Below are 20,691 nucleotides of genomic sequence, written 5' to 3' on the forward strand. Positions count from 1 at the left end.
TCTCTCTCTCTCTCTCTCTCTCTCTCTCTCTCTCTCTCTCTCTCTCTCTCCTATTTCTCCATCTTTCTTTCTCTGTCTGTCTTTCTCTTGCTAGTCTATAATTTATGCTCAAGTGTCATAAGGCACTTCACTGAGTAAGGACAAGTCCTGGGAGGATTATCTTAGACAAATAGCTTCAGGCTACCTTGCAGTCAGTGCTTAACCAGTCCTTGCTCCTGATTATTTTGGTCTGTAGAATCAGTTGTGCACAGATTTACATCAGCTCTTTTGGACGTGATTTCCCTGGTCTATTAAAACTAAAAATACCATCCCTTCAGTAAGGATTTGGTGACACAGATAGTCCAACAACTTTTACTTGCCTTCCTGACACATAAAAATTTCAGTTCCATAGTGGAAAGTTCCAGGACCTTGAGTCCCAAATCCTGAACTCTTGTACTTTCTCTTTATAATCTGTGTGTGTGTTTGTGTGTATGTCTATATTTATGTATATGTATACACAGGCATACATATATATACACAAATGTGTCTTGTCTCTCCTCATAGAGTGGAGGTATCTCAAAAGCGGAGATTATTTCATTTTTTTTTTTCTTAATCTTTTATCCCTGCTGCCAACACTGGGCATTACACTTAGTAGTCACTTAAATGCTCCTGTGATTGACGGCTTCTCTCTCACTTTTTCTTCTGTTTTAATTTATTGATGTATTTTTGTTTTAACACAATAGCCAACTCCCAAGGAATCACCTGCAAAATGCATTCTTCCAACAGCTTATCAATTATTGACATAAAGGAGTTTTGTGGTGTTTAATATTGTATGGCTCCAGTTGACTTGCATGGTGACTTTGTTTACCTAGTTGACAATGTGTATGACATTCTTCTGCCTCTATTTTTACAATTCATTTCATTTAAGTCTCCCCATGTTTCTTTGAGTTTTGTTTTTGCTATCCTATACTGTTGTAATGGGAATGTAAATTTTAAAGATCTTCCCTGCCCCTAGGCTAAAGTGCACCAGAAGCCTGGGGAGGGAGGCTTGTTTTTCAGTAGATACTTTTTGATTGGCCAGTGGGTCAATAAGGTTGTTACATTCTCTGAGCCAGGAAAAGGCTATATAAGCCCTGATGTGTAGCTTTGTTTTGGGACTCACTTTGAGAAGTGTTCTGTGATTTGATCTGAATTCTGGGAAGCCGTTGTTGAGAGTCCCCCGGCTTTGAAAAACCCAGAATGTGGAAACCCAGATGTTGACTGGGTATGGATGTAATGGTTGGACAGTTTGGAAATCTGTCTACTTGATGTTTCTGTCTTGATAATTATGCCTGTATGCTTTGAGGTTCAGGGTGCTGACCTTTTCTCCTGAACAGGGTAAACGATATATGTCTGACTGATTAAAGTAAGCTTGTTAACCCATTTTGAGTTGCTTTCCTTTAACAAAGCAGATCCAAGAACCTGTGGTAGCTGCAAACCCTGAGGACGCTTGGGGTGCTTGCTGCTACAACTGTCCAATAATATCTTATTGCATTCACGTCAGCACTATCATATTAAAAACGTCCCAGACCACATGATTATCTCCATAGATGCAGAAAAATGCTTTGAACAAAGTACAACACTCATTTATACTTAAAAAATCCTACAAAGTATAAGTGTATATATATATATATATAATATGCATAGATGCATGTATATGTGTATATACACATTCATGTATGTATACATACATATATCTATATGTATATTCACACACATATATATGTATGTAGTAATACAATGTATTAATACAAAAAGCACCTCTATAAAGGAAATAGCAACCACCATATTCAATAGGTGTACACTTTAAGATTTCCCAATAAATATAGGAATATCATAGGGATGCCCACTCTCCTCACTATTATTTGATAGACAGCTCTAAAAATTCTAGGAATGGCAAGAAGGGAAGAGAAAAAAAAATAAAAGTAGTAAGATAAGCAAAGAGGAGACAAAAAGTATCTGTTTCCATATAACATGATGGTTTAGCTTAAATATTCTAAGGAATCAACAATGTAACTAATCAAAATAAAACTTTCAGCAAAGTCTGAGCCACAAAAATAAACTTACAAAACCAAATAACATTTGTACATCACAACAACAAAGTCTGGGAGTTCCTATTATTAAATGGGAAATCCTATTCAAGAAAATTATAAAATGCATTCAATATCTGAGAATCAATATAATAAAGCTCACTCAATACTTTTATAGATTCAATTATAAGATGATCCTTAAATAAAGAATAAATTGATTCCCTGAGGAATATTCAGTGTTTATGTCTGGGTCATGCTAATGTAATAAAATGATACTACTTCCAAATTTAATTAATTTTAATTGCTAACATTTATGATTTACAAAGTTTTCTGCATACATTATTTCATCCTCCCAACAGCCATTTGAAGTAGGTGATACTACTATTTTCATTCTACAAACAAGGACATTGGCTCTGAGAGAGACTTCCCTAGGGTCACCCAACTAGTGTCAGAGGCGTATCTTCTCTACTCCAAGCTCAATGCTCTATCGTCTACTTTACTCCCTAACTGTCTTAGTTTTAATGATAAAACAACTAGGCTGCTAAAGGGATATTTTTCAGAGCTATGTAAAAGAGCAAAATCCATTAGAAAACAACAACAGCAAAAAAAAAAGCCCTAAAAAATCAAGCATTAGTCTAGTCTTCAAAAAACCCAAAACATAAATTACTTAGTAAAGAACTCCCTGTTTGGTTACAGTTGCTGGGAAAACTAGAAAGTAGTCTCATAGAAATTAAGCTTAGACCAACATCAAAAATCATGTCCTATGATAATATCCAAATGGATATATGACCTGAATGTTAGAAGAGGCAGATTCACAGCTCAGAGATGGGTTTTTTAAAAGATTTTTTAAAGATTTTTTTCAGAAATACATGTACAATAAAATTAATATATTTTAACTGTTGAGTTCAAAATTCCCCCTCTATCCTCTCCCCTGTCCTTAAGAAGAAAATCACGTTGATACTGACTATGCATATGCACCCATGCAAAACATTTCCATATTAACCATGTTACAAAAGAGAAAGCTGATCAAAAAGAAAAGCAAGAAAAATAAATACAGTTTTTTTTAGAGTATGTTGTGACTTGCATTCGGACACCGTCAGTTCTTTCTTTGGAGGTAGATGGCATTTTTCATCATATGTCCTTCAGAATTGTCTTGGTCACTGTAATGATCAGAACAGCTACCGTTGATCATTGTACAATTTTGCTATTTCTGTGTACAGTGCTATGCTGGCTCTCCTCACTCTACTTTGCATAAGTTCATGTAAGCCTTTCCAGGTTTTTTTTTTTTTTTCTGGAACCATCTTGTTTGTCATTTGTTGTAGGAAAATAGTATTCCATAACAATCACATATTATGTCTTGTCCAGTCATTCCCCAATTGTTGCAATCCTTTTGATTTCTAATTCTTTGCTAATACAAAAAGAGCTACTATAAATATTTTTTTTTACAAATCAGTCCTTTTTCCTTTTCTTTGATCCCTATGGGATACAGACCTAGTAGTGGTATTGCTGGGTCAAAGAGTATGCAGTTTTATAGCCCTTTGTACTTAGTTCTAAATTGTCCTCCAGAATGTTTGGATCAGTTCATAACTCTACCAACAATGCATCAGTGACCCAATTTTCCACATCCTATTCAACATTTATCATCATTTTCCTTTTCTGTCATATTAGCCAATCTGATAGGTATGTGGTGGTACCTGAGATTTGTTTTAATTTGCATTTCTAGGAGATGAACTTTTTTTTTTCTTTTTGGAGGGGCAATTAGGTTAAAACGATTTATCCAAAGTCAAACAGCTAGTTAAGTGTTAAGTATCTGAGGCTGGATTTGAACTCAGGTTCTCCTGGCTCCAGGGCCAATGCTCTATTTACTTTGCCACCTAGCAGCCCCAAGGAGATGAATTCTTACCCAAACAAGAGATGGAGATAATTACAAGGAATAAAATAGATGATTTTGATTAAATGAAATTGAAAAGCTTTTGAACACCCAAAATTATTGCATCTAGGCTAAGAAGAGAAATGATCTATTGGAGAAAATAATCTTTTAATAAACTTTCTCAATAAGAGTTTGATATCCAAAATATATAGATAATTAATAGAAATATATAAAATATATGAATCTGCAGTTCTCAAAAGAAGAATTTCAGTCTCCCAAAAAGCATATGAGAGAATGCCCTAAATTATTAATAAGAAGAGAAATGCAAATCAAAGACCAGGTTTCTTCTGATACCAAGCAAAGTGACAATTATAACAAAAGAAGTAATCAATGTAAAGGAGGGGTTGTCAAAAAACAGACAAATCAATGAATTGTTGATGTTGTTCATTAATACAACTCATTGGGAAAGTGATTTGCAAGTTTTGCAAATTGAGTAAAGTGCTTAAAGTGTTCATACGTTTTGACCTAGGTATTCCACTGTTAGGTATAGATTCCAAGGAAGTACTTGACAAAAATAAAATTTTCATGTATACCAGGACATTTATAGAAACACTTTCTGTGGTAGAAAAAAAAAATAGGAGCCAAATAGACATTTATGGATTTGGGAAGGGCTAAACAAATTGTGGTCAATCAATGTAACAAGACATTATTGGGCTGTAAAAATGATGAACATGATGAATATAAATAATCATGGGAAGATATAATTAACTGATGCCAAGTGAATTAATCAGGGCAAGGAAAATATACCTCATGACTTTCAAAATAGAAAGTATAACCAAAAAGATAAAAAGAATGTTATACCTGTACAGAGAATAATCTCAGTCCCAAAGGGAAGATATGAGAAGACCCATTCCCCAATTTCTTTGCAGAGATGTCAGGCACAGGTTTACAGAACACTGAATAAAGTTGGATTTTTTTTTTGATGTATTGATTGATTTTGCTGATAATTTTTCTCTTCTTCCTCTTGAAAAAAATGTTATAAGGGCCACACTTTAGAGGGCATAGGTAGGGAGATACAAGGAAAGTCTGGGTGATATATTAATAAACTATTGAAATAAACCTTTACATTACTGTCATCATTTGTTCAGTCATTCTGCTAATCATTGGGCATGTTTTGTTTTCAGTGTCTGGCAGATAAATAATACTCCTATTAACATCATTGTACATCTTTTCTTGTTGCCATTACTCCACCCAGGGATATAGTCTCATTTGTCAGAAATATGGGTTACAGGTTATAAATAATTTCTGTCCTCTCCTTTTGATGGCCAATAGGTTTAGGTTCATAACCTCAGTGTAGGACAAAGATTCCTTACCCTAAATTCTCATCAAAGTGTTCTTGGAGCTCTGCTGTCCAAAAGAGTCCTATAAAACCTAACCTTCAAAAAGGGAGTAGGGATGAATTTAATTTGAAAATATGATAGGTTGATCTAACAAGGAATACTCTCTGATTTGCCATCCTTTTTTTGTCCTCATTGGAATCAGAGCTACAATGGATATTAATGATCAAGAATTTCATTAGAATATAGCAGTGACTGGTAACTCAGCCCCTTAGTTATTTTTGGAGGGGTTTGTAATCAGATGCAGGATTTCATTGATGTATGGAACTCTCTTTTCCAATGCAGAGCAGCACTTGCACTGACTATACTTACAATTAAAGAGGGTTATCTTAGACACCAAGAGGTTACGTGACTTGCCAAGGGTCACACAGCTGGTACATGCTAAAATTTTGTCTTTCTGACTCCAAGGTTTTCTCTTGATCCACTGTACCAGGTTGCCTCTCAGTTGGTCATTTCTGGTTCTGATAAAACTAAGGCCAAACGTTTGACTTCAAACTTAATAGTTATTTATGTTGTTAAGTCTTGTCCCCCATTAAAATGTGTTCTGTTCTAGTGTTCTTGAGAACAAAGATCTTGTCTTATCCCTCAGGACCTACCATGGAATTTTGCCCATAGTAAACACCTAATTAATGTGTGTTGAATTGAATGTGACTTTCTGTTAGGTTCAATAGGCACACAACCCTCAACCATATCAATATAGAGGAAATAGTTTACTATTCCATATCAACCACATGATTTATGATTTATCTATCCCCATCACACCATACAATCTTTATTTTGATTATCCAGGTCAAAGTACTCAATAAGCACTTATTGAGTGTCTTCTGTGTAAGACATTATGTTAATCAACATGTATTTATTGAGTGTCTACTGTGTAAGGCCCTCTGATAGGCCCTACCAATAAAAGGTCAAAAACTCTCAAGGAACTTAAATTCTTTTGGGAGAGATAATGTATACCTATAAAAATGTATGAAATATATACCTTATGAATACAAAGGTAATTCTCAGTATAAAGCACTTGTAATTGGAGGGGAGGATGACAGGAAAGGCCTCATGGAGAGAGATACTGACCTCTCCCAATGTTCCCCTTCCTGCCTTAAGTTGAGAATGCCCTTGTGATTGGGCTAGAACTAGATGTGTTGGGAGATAGAGAGGTCAATACATTGACAAAGTTCTAGATACTGGTTTTATGGGGAGGGAAGAGTTTATTCCAAGGAGAAAAATGAGTTAATTCTAAGGAAACTTTCAAATTTTTAATCTAGCATTTCTAGTATATGTAATATGTCATCCCCAGCCCAAAATCCTTCACTATGCCCACCAAGAAAATTGATGTCATTAAGTTGGAAATCTGAGTGTGGGTATAGATTTTTTTTCTTTTTACTAGAAAAGAAAAAGCATAGAATTCCCATGTAGTCATATTCCCAAAAGGCCTCTCATTATATCTTAAAACACATAAATACACACACACACACCTTTATATACACACTCATATAATGTGTCTATAAAATATATGTACACAATATAACGGAGACTAATAGTATTTCATATGTATGAAACACATCAATAATACAGTCACCATTCCACCCATACCACCATTTAAAATTTGTAATTTTTCTTAAAGTGCTAAAACTGTTTTTATGTGAAAACGAAACCTTTTGGGGGAAAGGGAAGATCAGAGAAAGGATTCTTATCCTCCTCTTGTTACTAATAGTGACCGTGATGGTAATAAATGTGAAGCATATGTTTAAAAACATCTGAAATGAAATAAAAATGCGGCCCTCGTAAAACTCCCACTGAAGTTTTTAAGTAGCACATTTAACAGTAATGAAGGCTGTTCTATAAAAATGACCCTTTGCTTTGGAATTTCTGAGACAATTAAAAGACTTGATTTTTGCATTCAGCAGATTCCTCGTTTCTAAAATGCTTTCTTGGACTACCACCATTTAGATTTAGGATATAATGCTCTGGAACTTGCAGGAATCAGTGGAAATTATGGTATTGAGCTGAAAAAGTTTCCTCTGCCTTTTTGGCTTTAAAAATAAGACTTTGAAAAACTGTTATTTTTAGTAAAAGAGTACCTTGATCTTTGGTATTGTGGGATAAGCATGAGGGCAAAGAATATATATATATATATAAATCTTTATTATTTTATTTATTATTTTTAATATATATTTTTAATTTATCCTCATTTAAGTCCATGCTGAAATTTCACTTTGAAAACTTCATGAATTAGGCTGTGATGTTATAGATCTTTTCATGATGCCAGGAACTGGCCCTTAAACTTTCAGGGTTCTCAGGCATGCTGTTTCCTAAATCCAGGAGGAGAGAGGGAGAGAGACAGAGAGAGAGAGAGAGAGAGAGAGAGAGAGAGAGAGAGACAGAGAGAGAGAGAGAGAGATCCAAGTTTTTTCGGATTGAAGTTTCATTTCCCAGATAAGGAATTCATTCAAATTAATATTAATAGGAACCATTCCCCAATTAATAAATTGTCAAAGAATAAGGACATGTAATCTCAAAGCAAAGTTCCTGAGTTATCAATAGCCATATGAAACAATATTTCCATTACGAATAATTAGAAAAATACAAAGGACAGAAACTAAAGCCTGACCTCACACTTATGTGATGGACAAAGTTGATGCCCCTTCCCCCCAATAAAAAAGGAAAGGGAAATGATAAATGTTAGGGAAATTGTGGGAAAACAGGCACATTAATGTGGTATTGGTGGAACTGTGAATTAGTCCAGCTCTTCTGGAAAGCAGTTTTGAACTCTCCCTGCAAAGATTCTGAGCTGCTCATGTCATTTGACCTAGGAATACCAATACTGTTTCTATAACCCAAAGAGAGAAAGAAGAAAAGGACCCATCTGTGTTAAAATATCGAGAGCAGCTCTTTGTGTCCTGACAAGGAGAAATCTAAGGCAGTGCCTACCAATGGGACGTGGGTAGTGGGGAGAGTGAGGCTAAACTAAGTATGGTAGGATATAAGAATGGAATACTCTGGTGCTATAAGAAATGGCAAAAATGACAGTTTCAAAGGAAGTTAGGAAGATGTGCATGAATTGATCCAGAGGTGAGAAAAACAGAACAAATTTTACAATAACATATTCTAAAGACCTACTTTAAAAGACTTAAGAACTCTGATGAGCACAATGTAAACCATGGTTCTAGAGGATTCCTGATGAAGAATACTATCCATCAGACTGACAAAGGAGTGATACAAATTGTAGATACACACACAAATATGGAGTTATGCAAAATAAATGCCCAAACTTGCCTTTATATAATGTCCGTGTGTATATAACATAGATTTGGGTGTATATATGTATAAATATATATGTGTGATATGTAGAAATATTTCCATATGTCAGATATAAAAAATCAATTTGAAAATTTGTTTTTCATGATTTACATAGACTACATATTTATTACAAGGATTTGGTTTTGTTTTCTCTTCACCCCTACCAAATGTATGTGGTAGTAGAGTTAGCCAGAGTGTGTGTGTGAGGGGGGGAACTTAATGTTTTTTAACTGAAAAACAAAATGGTTCTCTTCCCTAAATCGTCAAGGAAAGATTTTTGAGCCTGCTTAAAAAAACCTTTCAAGATGTTATTATTAATTTGTTTTGGCCTTGATGCACGAATGTTCTTTACCTGAATAAATCAGGTAAGCATTACTATTTTGTTTTGTTGTGAGGTTGTAATTATGCTTTGTTCACTCCATAATACTAGTGTATTCAGTTTCTTGTCTAAATATACCTAATGATATAACAATGGAAGGTCATAATAACTCATCACTGAGAACCAGTATGGCATCTTTTCTTTGGAGACTTCTCAAATCTGTCCTTCAGACATTTGCCAAAACAATCTTCCCAGCCCCACCTCCTGCGTCTAAATGGCCTCCACAACAGCTCCAGAAGATCTTTTCCAGGCTAATTCTATATTTTTCCCTTTCATGCCAATAATTTTCAGTCATAGTGGCCTACCTGTTATTACCTTAAGTCACTAGTTCATCGCTGCCCTCCATTCCTTTACCCAGATTGTCCTCTGGTGTAAAGGCATTCCCTCTTCCTCTACAACTCTTGGAACTTTTGTCCTCCATTGGGCCTTGCTGATGCACCAGCTCCTACAGGAAGCCTTTCCTGACCTCCCTAATTGATAATACTTTTCTCTCCCTTAAATAATCAACTATGTACTTAATTCTGTTCCTGTTGTGACCTTTCCCTACTAGAATGTAAGCCCCTCAAGGGCAGGAGCTTTTTTCTTGTTTTACCTTTATAACTCCAGAATCTCATAAAGTATGTTGTATATAGAAGATATTAATAAGTCCTTGCTGGATTAGATTGTATGGTATTCAAGGGGGACCCTTTGTTCTTAAGTTAATAATTATATAAAATAGACTTTAAGTTAGAAATAGATCCCTCATTAAGAAAGCCATATCTTAACCTATATGAACTAGTTAATTCCTAAATTATCTGTTTATTGCTATGTATCTATACTCTCCAACTGAGCAATTTGATGATTTTTTTTCCTAAAAGGGAACATGCCAATCAACAAGAATCCCTTAAGCATTTATTCCTTTGTGCCAGGCATTGAGCTACAAGTCTCTGTTCTCATGAAGCTGGCAGAAAAACAGGGTTAGTCTCAAATACCTCAACCTGCCTGTTTATGTCAAAGGCATGATATGACCATCCTTCCAGTTCCCTATTTTTCACAACCTCAGAGTCATGGTTGGCCCTCAAGTCTTCCTCATGGCCGTTATCAAATTAGTTGCCAAGTAATACTTTTGAATTTATCCCCTTTTCTCTCCTTCCACAGCCACCACATTACCTCAGGTCCTCATCTACTCTTTCCTATACTATTGCCATAGCTTTTTTTTTTTTTAAGCAATCAGGGTTAAGTAACTTGCTCAAAGTTACACAGCCAATTATTTCTGGGTGTGGTGCTGAGTATCTGAGCCCGGATTTGATCCCCAGGTCATCCTGACACTGGAGCCAGTGCTCTTACTCGCTGAGCCACCTGGCCGCCCCTAAGCAATTGGGGTTAAGTAATTTGCTCAAGGTTACACAGCCAGGTGTTTCTGGGTGGGTGCTAAGTGTTTGAGCCCAGCTTCAATCTCCAGGTCAGTACAACACTGGAACTGGTGCTCTTACACGCTGTGCTACCTGGCTACCCCTCATAGCTCTTTAACTAATCTTCCTGTTCTTTTCATTTCTCCTCCAAAAAATGTCAAAGTTATTTTCCTAAAGCCTAGATCTGACGTCATCACTCCCCTTCTCATTAAACTTAAGTGGCTCCCAGTTGCTTCTAGTAGAAAATGTAAGATACCGTTTGGCATTTCATACCTTTTGCAGTTTGACCACATTTGACCTTTTCAGGCTTACTATACATTAATCCTTTCCCCAGATTCTGTGGTCTGGTCAGACCTTCCTTCTGGATGCTCATTATCTACAACAGTTTAATTCCTGTCCCTTGAGTGTTCCATGGGCTATATCCCACAGTTGGAATATACTGTTCCTGATCATTACTTTTTTTTGTTGTTGTTTTTTGTAGAGGGCAATTGGGGTTAAGTGACTAACCCAAAGTCATATGGCTAGTAATTGTGTCAAGTGTCTGAAGCCATATTTGAACTCCGGTCCTCCTGACTACAAGACTGGTGCTCTATTCACTGTGCCACCTAGCTGTCCCATCTGATCATTACTTTTTAAAATCCCTTCACTCCCAAGTTTCCTACAAGTGCTGGTTTGTGAATGAGGCCATTCTGGATTCTCCCAGCTTCTAATGACTCCCCCCACATTAAAAAAAAAAAAACTACTTTGCTTCTACTTTATATCTATTTTCTCTAAATTTATATTGGTATAAGCATTTCCTTGATAGAATGTAAACTTCTCAGGGGGCGGGGACTGATTTGTCAGTCATAAGCCTAGAAGTCATTTATATTATGTCTGAAGTTCTCTGAAAGAGATCTCTGTGCTTACACTCTCCTTAGTAAGCTTACAGATTAAATTAACCTGTCTTCCCTTGGAGGCCTGGTCTTGTATCTCATTCTTTCTATTGGCTTCATCCTTAAAGGCTAACTTAAATATCTCTTGGTACAATTAAAGTCCATTACCTATCCTTCTCAGTTCAAAGGAACACATATTTCTTGAGCTCTTGCTGTTGAAGGCACCATAATAGGCTCTGGAGATACTAAGAAAAAAGAGAAAAATAACTTCTGCCCTCAAGGAACTTCTGTTTTTCCTGGGGGACAAAATATCTAGACAGCCAGGAAATAAATGGTCATTGGAAGAGAAAGAGAGTCCTAAAAAGAAGGGGCATGAAGAAAAGCTTATTTCAGGAGATGGCCTTTGACAGAGCCTTGGAGAAATAATATGGAGGTGAGAAGAGAAGGCAGTCCAGCCTGAGGGACAACCTTTACAAAGGCATGTAAGAAATGTGAGATGACTTTCATGTTTGGGGAGCAGGTAAATTAATTTGACTGGGAAAGAGAGACAGACAGACAGGGACAGAGAAGCAGAGACATGGAGAGAGACAGGAAGAGAGAGAGAGAGAGAGAGAGAGAGAGAGAGAGAGAGAGAGAGAGAGGAAATAAACCTAAAAAGGTGGTTATTTGCAGATTGTGAAGGACTTTAAAGTTAAACAGAAGAGTTTATATTTAATTCTAGAAGCAAGTGGGAGCCACTGAAGCATCCTGAGCAGGAGAGTGACATGGTAAGATCTGCACTTTAAGAATATCAGTTTGGCAGCTATAGAGATGATGAATTATGGAGGGTGAGACTGGAAGCAGGCATGCTAGTTAGGAGACTGTTATAGTGGTTCAGAGAAGAGAAGATGAAGGCTTGGATTAGAGTGAAAAGATTGCGATGGATATGAGTTATGATGGAGACAGGATCAGTAGGATAGATTGTATAGGGCTGTGAGGGAGAAAACAAAGTTATATGTATTCTAGAGCATAGTTTGAGATAAGGTTAGAAAGGTATGCTGGGTTAAGATTGTGGAAGGCCTTCGGTACTAGGAGGCAGAGTTTGCATTCTGTACTATTGTCCACATCCCTGTGGACTCTTCTTTTGGATCAGGTCTCAAACAAAGCACTGAATTAATAAAAGTCTAACCCATTTTAAACATATGGACTAATAGAGATAACCTAAGGCAAGTCCATGAAGTCAGTCAATCTCCAACCATATATTAAGTCCTTACTATGTGCCAAACATCATGTTAAACTCTGGGGATACAGAGAAGTATAAAAACACAGCCCCTGCCCTTGACGAGCTCACATTCAAATTGGGGAGACAACATGCAAATAATTCTATACATGTGAGATGTATACAGAATGATGGAAGGCAATCTTAGGAGTGACTGTCTTACATTAGATGATGGATGAGTTAGTTTCATCAGCCAATTTGAGCTGAAATGAGTGGCTTTATGCCTGACTCCTCCAAAAGCCGTTTGCATTTTAACAAGGACCCTCAATGCTTTTGCCCAAAGCAGTGACAAATATGGCAATCTTAGTCTTTGGCAGAGCCAGCTGGGGAGCTATTTTTGGGGTTGGAGGGTTTTTCAGCAGTCCTGAAATCGTACTCTGCAGGCAGCTGCCTATCCTGCCTACTCGTAAAGCCATCCTAAGGATAAGCTTGTAATGCTTATGTCATATAATTATCAAGTGTTTGGCCATGTGGGATAGCTGGAAGAGCCGTGAACTTAGGATCTAGTAAGTATCTGAGCTCTGCCTCTTCCTAGGCATGTACCCTTGGACAAATCAATTAACCTCTGAGCTTTGAGCCTTATTGACCTCATCTGTAGAATAGGTATCAGAATACCTGGACAACCCATTTCACAGGGTCATTGTGAAAATCAAATGCACTAATATGTGAAGTACCATGTTAACCTTAAATACTACAGTAATGAAAGACAACAATCCTATGTAGGTTTTCATCTTTTATCCTCCCCTACTGCTGTAATACACATGGTTGTGGGGGTGGTAGTGGTGGTGGTAGTAGTAGTAATAGTAATTAGTAATTTAAGGTTGACAAAGTGCTATATGTATGTTATCTCAATTGATCTCTATGCTCTCCTCCAAGTGTCTCTGTTAAACTTGGGACTAAACCAATCCTCTCTCCTTTTTGGACCTTCATTTGTTCAGAATTATGTTTCTTCTCTAAAGTGAATGATCTGGCAACTTTCTTCATTCATGATTAAGATACTACTAATAATGGAGCAGGTAGGTGGTATTAGAGTCAGGAAGATCTGCATTGGATTCCTGTCTCAAATGAGCTTCTTGGTCAAGTGTTGTCTCCTGTCAAGCTTATCTTCCCCCACTGTTGGGGGAAAAAATAAAAGAGGTGGTGCTAAACAAAGCACCTTCCTTACAGGACTGTTGTGTGGTTCAAACACCATGTCATATAAAAAGGGCTTTGCCAAATATCATATAAATGCCAGCTACCACCATTAACAATAACTTAATAGCACATTTTAGTTTCCCCTTTGGAACTTACTGGAATGAGTATTTTATCTTTCTGTCACTATGTTTTCTAAACATCAGGGTCTTGCATGAACATAACTGCTCTTCCTCTGTCACAGTACCCTTGATCATCATTGTTAAATATTCAATTCAGTTATTTCTCATGGATTCAGTGAATTCTCATATGCATGAGATGACATCTCTACTTTTCTCTTTTCATCAAGATTAATAGATAGATAGATAGATAGATAGATAGATAGATAGATAGATAGATAGATAGATAGATAGATAGATAGATCTCCAATTTACTATATGGATATGATCAGTCCTCAATTAATACTTATTTTTCCCCCATAAATTGAGCAATTTGGAAAGTATTTTTAACTTGTCTATGCTGTTGGAGCTGAGATGAATGCCTGCTCTTAGCATATCTGTTTGTAGATGGCTTGGACCATAGGTTGATTTTTCTGCTCTACCCCATAGTTAGCATTGTTTGTTAATAAGTAGTATAATCCTTTGTTTTGAAACTTGAACTTGAAAAAGAGGTTTTTAACCTTTTTTTTTTAATGTCATGGACCCCTGTGGCAGTCTAATGATTCCAGTGGCCCATTTTTAGAATATTTTAAAATGCATAATAAAATAAAATATTTAAGATCACAAAGAAAACCTGTTTTATTGAAACTGTCCAATTGTTAAAAAAATGTTCATATTCCTGTGTGTGTTAAGCACTCTTAAAAGCACCATTTGTTTGTTTGTTTGTTTGTTTGTTTTTGGAGGGGTGTCTGAGATTGATCTCAGTGCCTTTCCAATACTGTAGAAGCTGCTATAATTTTTATTCCGCTGTCATATTATCTTAGAGTCAGTCCTCAGTCACCTTCAGGTATAATGAGGCATCAGAGGTTTTATTTTATTTTTAATTTTTTGTTATTGTTATTTGTTTGCTTGTTTTTGATGACTATGCCTTCAACTATAGGACGTGACAAATGGCCAACTCAGAATGATTTTGAAATTGACTACTATTGTAAAATCAGATCATCATATGATTAGAGCAAAGGTCAGAGGTGTAACAAAATAGAAGAAAGGATGAGGGTAAGATTCTGAGTGTGACTGAAGCAGTTCCAATCTCATTATTTGATTTTGAAAAATGGACAAAATTAAAGACATTGGTAGTTACTGGAATCTCACATATTCCACAAGTGAAACAAAAAAGCTAAAAAATTCCTTCAGGCCAACCAGCGCTTAGTCCCTTGGTCAAGCAGAGTGAAATAGGAGCCAAGACTAATAATGGTCTAAAAGTCAAATTCATTTTCCAAACTTGGAGAAGGAAGAATGAAAAGGAGGGACAGAATTCCCTTACCCAAAGGTGAAAAGTCATTGAGAGGGAATTGTAACTACAGAGAGGCAAGCAGGAGATTCAACTAAGACAGACCATCCCCAAAAAACAATTTTAGAGGCAGTGGAATGGAAAAACATTTATTAAATGTTTACCACAAGCCAAGCATGGAACTTACTAAGAGAGATACAAATAACTAAATTAAATAAACCTCATTATCAAAAAAACTCATTCTAATTGGGGGAAGATAACACATATAGAGGATGGGAGGCAAAAAATGAAACAGATCTTGTTTTAAAGAAAAATTAGTTGCCATGTCTTCAGCAGCAACAAGACTGGGGCAGCCATCTTTAGAATCTACCACCTCAGGACTTACCTTGAATTCATTTATTAACTGTGATCTTCCATACCCATGGTAAAATTATACAAGTTTTTGTGACAGATGCAGGGATATAATTCTGTTCAACACCCTGCTGAGTATTGACATCAAATAAGATGTAAATCAGGAAGATGTGCTTACTCGAGATATTCATCATTGTCATGGAAGATATCTTGCACTGATTCTAGACAAAAGTAGGATTCTCTGTTGATGGCAAGTTTTTTTTTCCATATACTTATGCACAGATAGCATTGTATTAAATATTCTTCAGTCCTCAGAATAAAGTATCATTGCTGAAATATGTGGACAGTCAGTCACCTGGAAAAACTTTGTGTATTGTTGATAATAATATAGATAGTTGAACTGATTAAAAGTCAAGAAGATGTGGGTTCAAGTTCTCCCTACAAGTTGTGAAAACAATCATGGAACTTTGGCATCCCCAAATCCCAGGCAGCTCTCTAAGCCTCTACTTATACATGAATTACTAGTCTATATTAGTTGAGAGAATTTTCATACTAGAAATTTCTCCAAACTGGTAGAATCACAAGTCTAGATCAATGCAAATCTCTCTTCATAGACACATTGTGGAGAGAGAAACAAAGTAACAGAGGTGGATGTTATGCATATATACACATATGTGTGTTCACACACACACAAACACAAAAACTGAGTGTAAACCTAGTGAGTGACTACATATTCATTGTCCAACAAATACTAGCCTAGCAAAGTTTGGAGGGGCTCACCATCAGTTTGGCCAAAAACTGATGAATGTTTGGCTGTAACATCTCTTGAAATCTGTTTATTAAGTTATCGAGGAAATATAATATGTCAGTGGAGTGATTAGTCACATGGAAAGAAAAGAATATCCTAAAAAGTAGTTGAATGTAGATAATGAACGGGAGGAGAAGAAAGACATGAGGCTAGATCACCATTGGAAAACTACCTAGTGTTTCCCCTGGCCCCAAACTGTTTACTGCTGCAAAGGCCCATTTCTTTACCACTAATGTTCTCCTGGTGATGACAAATACCTGTGAATCATGGAAACTTTATTTCTTGTAAGACTTAAAATTATAAATCATCTAAAGGACAAGGGAAAGACACATTTGGGGCATCAGCAGATTCTAGTACGTTGCTTGTGATTACTTGCTCATGACAAGGGAAATAAAAGACATCATTGTGGACATGTATGAAAGGAAAGGAAGATGGGCCGGTCTTGTAGCAAGAAAAAAATGATGAGGCAAAAGAGACAGCCTAAGTTGTGTAATGACACTCTTGGGATCCAAAATGAAATCAAAGGAAGACCTTGAGTCCCTTGGATGAATCTTCTGTGAAGGATTTATGGACACACCTGTGAATCACACAAAATGAGAAATCACTGAGGACTTATGATCTGTTTTTGAACTGGGAGTTCCAGGACCAATGAAACCATTCTTCACTTCACATCAAATTACATCCTTGCTGCAAACTCCTTAATGACAGGAATGGCTATTTCTGAGAGCTTGGCTTTATTAGAGGAAACCCTGAGAACACAATCTGTACTTGATTCCTAAGATAGAATGTCATCCAAAAGATTTGATATTATAGAACAGAGTATGACTGTGGTTATCCCCTTTAGACACCACGAAGTTTCTCTTAGTATGCCAGACTTCTGTTTACAATTCTCTTTTTTAGTAATGATTCATCTAGAGCAGCAGTTCCCCAATTTTTGGGTCTCAGGAGACCTTACTCTTAAAAAATACAGAGAATGTCTCCCCATTAACTTTTTATATATGTGGGTTATACCTTTGGATATTTACCATGCAAGAAATTAAAACTGATCATTTAAAAAAATACTGATTTATCAAAAATATGTCCATTGTACATTTATAGTATACATAATAAATACAAAAAAATCCATTACATATTTATCATAGCATTTTAATGGAAAGTAACTTTTTTAAAAAAGTAAATAGTATCATTGTTTTACATTTTGCAAATCTCTTTTAATGTATAGCCTAATAGAAGAGAGCTGAATTCTCAGAAAGCTTCTGCATTCAATCTGTTGTGATGTTGTTCTGTTTGCCGGATATAAAGAAAATTTTGCCTCACAGACATATAGTTGGGAAAGGTAAATGTATTTTAATTGGCAAATAACATTATTATGCAAACAACTTTGACCTCATAGATTCCCTGAAAGGGTCTTGGGGACCCCCAGGTATCCTCAGACCACACTTTGAGAACCACTGACTGACTGATGGCATGCTTTTGGGCATTTTAAAGATGGGCTGGTAGCTTGTAGAATGGCTGAACTGATTCTGTTAGCAACATACTATTGACAAGATAGTCAAGTATTCTCACTGCTTGGCTTCAATGCAAATAAAAATGCTGAAGGCACTATCAATTTTTCAGTGATAAGGAACACATCTGATGCCTCATGGTATGACGATGAACCTGAATCGTCAGAGGTTATCCCTTTGAGACAATAGATGGAAGTTGCAACAAGGCAAAGTGGAATGGGATAGTGTGTGGGACAACACTGCATGCCCAGACACAGCAAAGTCTTCTAGCAATGGCCAGAAAACAATTTATAAATGCATTATTATGGGGATCTTTTCTGGGCTATGGGATGGACTCAATGGCCACTGATTCACTTCCAAATCTGAAATTCTGTGATTGGTGATAATGAAGCATCAGCTCCTGGCAACCTTCACCAAGGTGGACAGGTTTCTCACATGTGAGCAAGAACTGTCTGTCCTGTTGCTTAAGGATTAGTCTGACTGAATTCAAATAGACTCAAGTCATAATTTTGGTCACTAGTTGATGATTTACTTGGTCGGGTAGCTCATCAAAATCATATATTAAGGAGAGTGGTTGCAATTTCCATAAATGCAAGGATCACCCACAGTGACAAAAATCAAGATAGCTGAAGATCAAACACTGATGTTAAGAATCATATATACTAGGAAAATAGGAACATAGATAACTCTGAAATCCTTATTTATCTGATTTTTTTTTTAGCAAACTGGATATTTATATATTGAAAGATTCTTTTGGTTTTCTTTTTAAAGAGGAAATAAAAAGTTTGGAGAGTTAGAAAGGCATTTTCAAAAACATGAGTAATGTATTCTGGAGAAAATGAGTATATGAAAAGGAATTTCAGACACTATCATGTTTTTTTTTTAATGTCTCTACTAAAGATAGAACTAAAGAAGTTCTTACCTTTTCAGCAGGTAAGGTTTAGGTAGGACATAAACACCTGCCTAACAAAAGATGTTCTACAGGGGAACAAGTTGTCAGTGATGACTCTCTTTCCTGCTGATGTTTAAGAAACTACCATTATTCTCAAAAGATATAAACCAAGGATAAGAAGCCATAATTTATTGTTACAAGCCAGAGTCAATTCTGAATGCCATCCTCCATGCTGGATTTAAGATAGCAGCAAGTTTGAAACAACTTGGAGCTTAGGAAGGTACAGCGACTGACAAATTCTAAGTTTAACATAGTAGAATACTCCTTTAAAATCCATAGAATCTTACAACTGGAAGGAATGTCAGAAATCAATTAGTTTAATCCTTACCTGATAGGGATCCAGTATGGTTGCTTAACTCATTGCTTCTTAAGATATCCCATTTCATTCTTGCCCAACTACTGTTTTTTTCTTCTTCCCTCAAGCTAAAACTGGTCACTCTGAAACGTCCACACGCTGCTCCCATCTCTATCAGAAAATTATCATATCCTGCCAACATGCCCTGTTCCCCGTCCCTACCTCATAAGCCAGTCTTCTGCTTAAACATTCCCAATGCCTACAGGTAACTGATTCCTCATACACCTCACCACCAATACATTCAAATTCTATCCCTACTCCTTTGGAGAGGCTCTATTAGCTCAATGTCCTTGCTTTTGTGTTTGTGTGTGTACGTGTGTGTGTGTGTGTGTGTGTATACATATTACACTTAGATCTGGGCACTAGTACTAAAAAGTAGAGAACAGCATGGCAATGGTTTCCTTTGTCCTGAAAGCTGTTTCTAATAACAAAGCCTAAAAAGTCATTACCTTTTAGGATAGTTAAAGTCATCACATTAACATGTCAAGCTTATACTCCCCTACAAGGCTATTTTCATATGTTTATGTTGCCTGGCTACTTCTCCCTCATTTAGTTCTTAAGCATGTGTGTTTTGAATCTGCGCAGACTCCTTATTTTTCACTGTTAAGTTTGATTAAAATTTAGCTCATCAATCCTAAACCCAAATCTTTTTTGGCCTAGAGTCTCATTCAGTCAGCTGTCTTTCCTAATTTTGCATAACCTACAAATTTGATAAGCATGCTGCTTTTATCCAAACTGATGCTATCAAATGTTGAACAGGGTTGAGGGTGGCTTTCTGGGGGCACTCTGTTAGAGACATCTCTGTAGATTTCAAATAATTACATCAGTTCTGAAGACATGTAAATAGACATCCTGAATAGTAAAGATTTTATGAGAAATTTAATCAAATGCTTTGTTTAAACCAAGTTTTTGGCTTTCCCTTGTCTTACCTATATAGATACTGTTAAAAATGAACATGCAGGGGTGGCCAGGTAGCACAGCGAGTAAGAGCACCAGCCCCAGAGTTGGAATGACCTGGGACCTAATCCGGGCTCAGACACTTAGCACCCACCCAGAAACACCTGGCTGTGTAACCTTGAGCAAGTTACTTAACCCCAATTGCTATATATATATATATATATATATATATATATATATAAAGAGTTTGGCTTGACAGCCACTTGATGAACCCAAAGTAGCTTATCATCACCAAAAACAATTCCATCAATAGAATTATTATTAGCATTATATTACTAGTAGTACTAGTAGTAGGTAGCATTATTTAATTTCATTAGGAACTAAAAGTGAAGTTCACTGGCCTAAAGTTAAAAGGTTCTTTTTGAAAATCAGGACCATTCCCAACCTGTTATCCTGTGGTATCTCCTTACTTTGAGTATTTCCCCTCTGAAAATAAAGGAACCTAAGATTTTTAAAATAACTGCTGAAAGATCAACTTTCCCACAAAGTAGTTAGGCAATGATGTATTTCTTTTATTACAGTGAAAGTATCATTAAACTAGAAATATAAAAACAAAAACACGGAATTTTCAACAATCTGGGCCAAAAGACAAATAATAATGCCCATGGAACAGTACAGTGTGTTTCAGTAAACAGCTGTTTATATCATGTGCCAAAACCCCCCCAAACAAT

General features: G+C 36.3%; 1 protein-coding gene across 10 annotated transcripts in view; it reads left to right on the forward strand.

The window, feature by feature from the left end:
• NAALADL2 (N-acetylated alpha-linked acidic dipeptidase like 2) overlaps nucleotides 1–20,691 on the forward strand; it is a 1,484,638-nt gene that overhangs the window by 749,246 nt on the left and 714,701 nt on the right. The gene's annotated exons all lie outside the window — the stretch shown is intronic.

This window comes from Petaurus breviceps, unplaced genomic scaffold (genome assembly GCF_028583685.1).
Source record: "Petaurus breviceps papuanus isolate PSGF00001 unplaced genomic scaffold, PetGlider_PUasm1.0 173, whole genome shotgun sequence".
NCBI lineage: Eukaryota > Metazoa > Chordata > Mammalia > Diprotodontia > Petauridae > Petaurus > Petaurus breviceps.